Source organism: Saccoglossus kowalevskii, unplaced genomic scaffold (genome assembly GCF_978046115.1).
Source record: "Saccoglossus kowalevskii unplaced genomic scaffold, keSacKowa6.1 SCAFFOLD_280, whole genome shotgun sequence".
Classification (NCBI taxonomy): domain Eukaryota; kingdom Metazoa; phylum Hemichordata; class Enteropneusta; family Harrimaniidae; genus Saccoglossus; species Saccoglossus kowalevskii.
The window spans coordinates 26,573-32,241 of record NW_028188731.1 but is presented as its reverse complement, the minus strand read 5'-3'; the positions used below and the strand labels follow the sequence as shown (position 1 = coordinate 32,241).

The window sequence follows — 5,669 nt, the reverse complement described above, 5'->3', positions numbered from 1 at the left end:
GTTGTTTAATGTATTATGACGATAAGATTTGGTACATGATCTTCCCAGGGGATCACTGGTAAAACTCACGGAAAAGCGAGGCACCCAAGTGTTCAAGAAATTATGCTTCATAACAGGGTCCCTTTTCGACATTCTCAGAAATCAAAAAGAATGATATCTTTGCTAGCTTTATATATTGTGTAATATACGGCAATGATAGTTTAATTTAACAATTATTTGTAACTAGTATAGTGTACATGTAATAAAAGAGTGTTTTTATATCGAAAATATATTTCGAGGGCCGATTTTTGAATTTGATTTTTACTAAAAGACCCCCAGAATAGTCTAGTGAAATCAAAACAAAAAACAATATTTGTTTACATTGAAATTAAGGTTGAAGTCGTTAACAGAGATTTTAGAGAAGCGGGAAAGTGCGCCTTTGCAAAACAAGATATAAAAGCAAATGAGATAATTGGGGTGTACGACGGAGAAATAATTGACAGAGCAGAGGCTGAACAACTAGAACGACAGTATGCGGTAACAGGTGAACGTTGTGGCATGTATCACCTGGAATATTCGGGCATGGTGTGAGTATATAATCAGCCACAATATTTGCCATAATATTTTCTTAGTGTTAGTAGTTATATGTAACACTACTTTCATACAATTTAATGTAAAACTAATGAAATGAATTATGCACTTGCTGTCACACACTCGCTCTTATCATCTAGCTCACTCACACACACACACACACGCACAATGGCAATTCACCCATTCTCACGCACTCGCTTACCCTCTCCCACCCCAATTCATTGAACTCAAACACTCCACCCACTGACACACACAAACTCGCACACAAACTCACTCACCCACCCATTTGATCATCCTCCAACAAACTCACTCACAACTAAATCTAATTCACCCACAACTCTTACATTATCAAGCCACCCTTTCATTAGGTCAACCGCAATTCACTCGTTACTCTCAACTGATTGACTAAATGAGTGACTCATTGTTTAATAAATTCCTTTCTACTCACCCACTTAACAACGAAATAATTCAGTAACAATCAGACATATATTATTAACTCACCAACCAAATGACTTGCTGAGTGAAACATTGATTTCTCTCTGACTTGCCCACATTTCATTAACCCATTTTAACTCGCACACGCTATAACTTAACTGTCCCACCTTACCACTAGCTCACTGATTTGTCAACCCAAAGATAGCTTCATTCGCTCACTTAATCAACACTAAATCTAGTTAATTCACTCAGTCATATGTACATTATATCAACTTACTCATTACACACTTGCCAACTCAAGCACCCATTCGCTCACCAACAGATTGATTCACTGTTGTATATATAAACACATCCATCCAACCAACCACCCACCCATCCATTCACTGTCATACTCAAATGACGCATCAATTAACCCTTTCACTCACTCACTCACACATCTTCACTCACTCACCCTCACCCACTCAGCTTTACTCCCTCAGCCTCACCTTCACTCACTTTCTCACCTTCACTCATCTTCATTCACTCACTCACTCATTCACACATCTTCACTCACTCACCTTCATTCACTCACTCTCACCCACTCACCTTCATGCTCACCTTCATTCACCCATCCTCAGCCTCACCTTCACTCACTCACCTCACCCACTCACTCACTCACTCCCATCTTCACTCACTCACCCTTACCTTCACTAACTTACCCTTACCTTCACTCACTCACTCCTTCACCCACTCACCCTCATCTTCATTTACTCACTCGCCCTCATCTTCACTCACTCGCCTTCTCAAACTCACTCTCACCTTCACTCACTCACTCGCTCACCTTCGCTCACTCACTCACCTTCATTCACTCACCCTTACCTTCACTCCCCTTATCTTCACTCACTCTCATCCACACCTCCATTCACTCACCCTCGTCTTCACTCACTCACCTTCTCTAACTCACTCCCATCTTCACCCACTCACCTTCATTCACTCATCTTTACTCCCACTCACTCACCCTCAGCTTTACTTACTCACTCACCCTCAGTCTCATCTTCACTCACCCTCATTCACTCACTCACTCACCCTCATTCACTCACTCACCTTCAGTCACACACTTTCACTCACTCACTCACCCACCCACCCTCACCTTCACTCACACACTCACCCTCAGCTTCACTTCCATCAGCCTCACCTTCACTCACTCACCCACTCCCACCTTCACTCACACACCTTCACTCACTCGCTCACCTTCACTCACTCACTCACTCACTCACCCACCCTTACCTTCACTCACTCGCCTTCTCTAACTCACTCTCTCCTTCAATCACCCACCCTCATCTTCACTCACTCGTCTTCTCTAACTCACTCTCACCTTCAATCACTCGCCCTCATCCACACACCTTCACTCACTCACCCTCACCTTTTCTCACTCGCCCTCATCTTCACTCCCTCACTCACTCACCCTCATCTTCATTTACTCACTCGCCCTCATCTTCACTCACTCGCCTTCTCTAACTCACTCTCACCTTCACTCACTCACTCACTCACTCACTCGCTCACCTTCGCTCACTCACTCACTCACCTTCATTCACTCACCCTTACCTTCACTCACCCTTATCTTCACTCACTCTCATCAACAGCTCCATTCACTCACCCTCGTCTTCACTCACTCACCTTCTCTAACTCACTCCCATCTTCACCCACTCACTCACCTTCACTCACTCATCTTTACTCCCACTCACTCACCCTCAGCTTTACTTACTCACTCACCCTCATTCACTCACTCACTCACCCTCATTCATTCACTCACCTTCAGTCACACACTTTCACTCACTCACTCACACACCCACCCACCCACCCTCACCTTCACTCACACACTCACCCTCAGCTTCACTTCCATCAGCCTCACCTTCACTCACTCACCCACTCCCACCTTCACTCACACACCTTCACTCACTCGCTCACCTTCACTCACACACCTTCACTCACACACCTTCACTCACTCACTCACCTTCACTCACTCACTCTCACTCACCCTTACCTTCACTCACTCGCCTTCTCTAACTCACTCTCACCTTCACTCACTCACTCGCTCACCTTCGCTCACTCACTCACTCACCTTCATTCACTCCCCCTTACCTTCACTCCCCCTTATCTTCACTCACTCTCATCCACACCTCCATTCACTCACCCTCGTCTTCACTCACTCACCTTCTCTAACTCACTCCCATCTTCAGCCACTCACTCACCTTCACTCACTCATCTTTACTCCCACTCACTCACCCTCAGCTTTACTTACTCACTCACCCTCAGTCTCATCTTCACTCACCCTCATTCACTCACTCACTCACCTTCAGTCACACACTTTCACTCACTCACTCACCCACCCACCCTCACCCTTACCTTCACTCACACACTCACCCTCAGCTTCACTTCCATCAGCCTCACCTTCACTCACTCACCCACTCCCACCTTCACTCACACACCTTCACTCACTCGCTCACCTTCACTCACCCTCTCCTTCACTCACACACCTTCACTCACTCGTTCACCTTCACTCAATCACTCTCACTCACCCTTCACTCACTCGCCTTCTCTAACTCACTCTCTCCTTCAATCACCCACCCTCATCTTCACTCACTCGTCTTCTCTAACTCACTCTCACCTTCAATCACTCACCCTCACCTTCAATCACTCACCCTCATCCACACACCTTCACTCACTCACCCTCACCTTTTCTCACTCGCCCTCATCTTCACTCCCTCACTCACTCACCCACCCTCACCTTCATTCACTCACACTCACTCACCCTCACCCACCCTCACCTTCATTCACTCGCCCTCATCTTCACTCACTGCCCTCATCTTCACTCACTCACCCACCCTCACCTTCAATCACTCACCCTCATCCACACACCGTCACTCACTCACCCTCACCTTTTCTCACTCGCCCTCATCTTCACTCCCTCACTCATTCACCCACCATCACCTTCATTCACTCACACTCACTCACACCCACCCTCACCTTCATTCACTTACCCTCACTCGCCCTCATCTTCACTCACTTGCCCTCATCTTCACTCACTCACCCACCCTCACCTTCATTCACTCACTCACTCACTCACTCACTCACTCACTCACTCATGTTAATATCATCATGGCCATATATTTTCAGAATAAATCCACACAGTGAAAAGAAGATGTGGGAAACAAGTGGAATTACCTTTTTCCTGAACCATTCCAAAAAGCATTCCAACATTGTCACAAAACAACTGAAGATTAATGACAGGCCGTGTGTGGTTATGATTTCCAAATATTACATACCAGAAGGGGCAGAATTGTTATATAATTATGGTGATGAGAAAGCACCATTTTTTGCAAATTCACAAACTTTTCCAAATTAAAGTAATTTATGATCTATGTTCGAGTTGTGTTGTGTTGTGTTGTGTTGTGAACATGTAAAATAACAATAAAATTCAATATTTCCTTGACAAGAAATTAAAACACAGTGAACATGCTAAAAACATCAAAACATTAAAATTAAATGTCAGTTAAATTAAATAGTTTTACAGCATTCAAAAGTCAGGAAATACACAATTGAGTATATGAAGTTTCACACGCAAGTGCCACATGACAGACTAATTGCTGAACATTTTCAAAATCGCTAAATAAATGAAATTTATGGTATATGCAAAATAAGGTTTATGTAAACGTAATGAAACTAATTTTCTTTTAAATTTACAACTATTCCCCATCCCAGTAATGAACTACTAGTAAATACCTTATTATTTTGACACAGATCAATGTATTTAAAACACCTTCATCTCTTTTTTTAACTTGCAGGTCATTACTACAGTAATTCATATGACAGGGGTTCCAGAGAAATAATTACATTCAAATGTGGGAAAATATTAGTTAATTAATAAACACAAATTATTTGTTTCATTATTTTAACAAACTAAAAATGAATGGTGCATAGTACTACTGTAGAACATATTATTCAAGCTGTTAATTGAATAATTTAACACAAAAAGGTGCCAATTGGGCAAAAGCAATGTACATATCACCAGTGGTATGTTGGTATCCATTGTCAGGTATATTTACTAATCTATTAACAATCAATTGACAAGTTTCAAACAAAACTATTTTTTTAATTAACAATGTTGATTCATTTTAGTTTCAATAAACATTTTCAAATTATTGAAAAAACACTTCCCAAGATAGAATTTAAACACAGCTTTACATTTCAACTGATAATAAACATAGTCATGCACAGAGCATACAATTTCTAAGCACATGTCCTTGTAAGTGTATATGATCCACTGTTGACGCAATTCTTGTATTTTATTCATCAGCCAATGACGTCCTGGTTTGTGTCCTGATTAATTATAGAGTAATAATACATCATATTGGATACTGGCACTATAAAAATGGACACCCTAAAGTACATTCCAGGGTTCTTGCGTTCCTGCGTTTTGCAAAAGAAAAACAATATATCAAGTACAATTAGATTCATTTAGCTTTAGTCAGATATGAATTTTAAATATAAAACAAAAGTCAATGAAAATATAACATTGTTGCAAACACAATTAAAGTAGGAATTTGGAAGGTAAGTCATGCAAAGATCAAATAAGATTGAGACAGTTGGGGATTTCCAAATTACAAGGCCCCCATGAATTCAGA

The 5,669-nt window shown here is 41.8% G+C and overlaps 2 long non-coding RNA genes across 2 annotated transcripts; one reads left to right on the top strand and one right to left on the bottom strand.

Annotated features, from left to right (window-relative positions):
* The first annotated feature begins 204 nt into the window (after positions 1-204).
* Positions 205-4,406, top strand: LOC146725358 (uncharacterized). The gene is made up of 2 exons (XR_014928816.1): positions 205-566; positions 4,162-4,406. It is a non-coding gene; the product is annotated as an uncharacterized LOC146725358 (long non-coding RNA).
* On the bottom strand, positions 1,875-3,948 carry LOC146725359 (uncharacterized). Its single transcript, XR_014928817.1, has 2 exons — positions 2,981-3,948; positions 1,875-2,493 (listed from the first exon to the last, which is right to left on the bottom strand). It is a non-coding gene; the product is annotated as an uncharacterized LOC146725359 (long non-coding RNA).
* Positions 4,407-5,669: the final 1,263 nt, after the last annotated feature.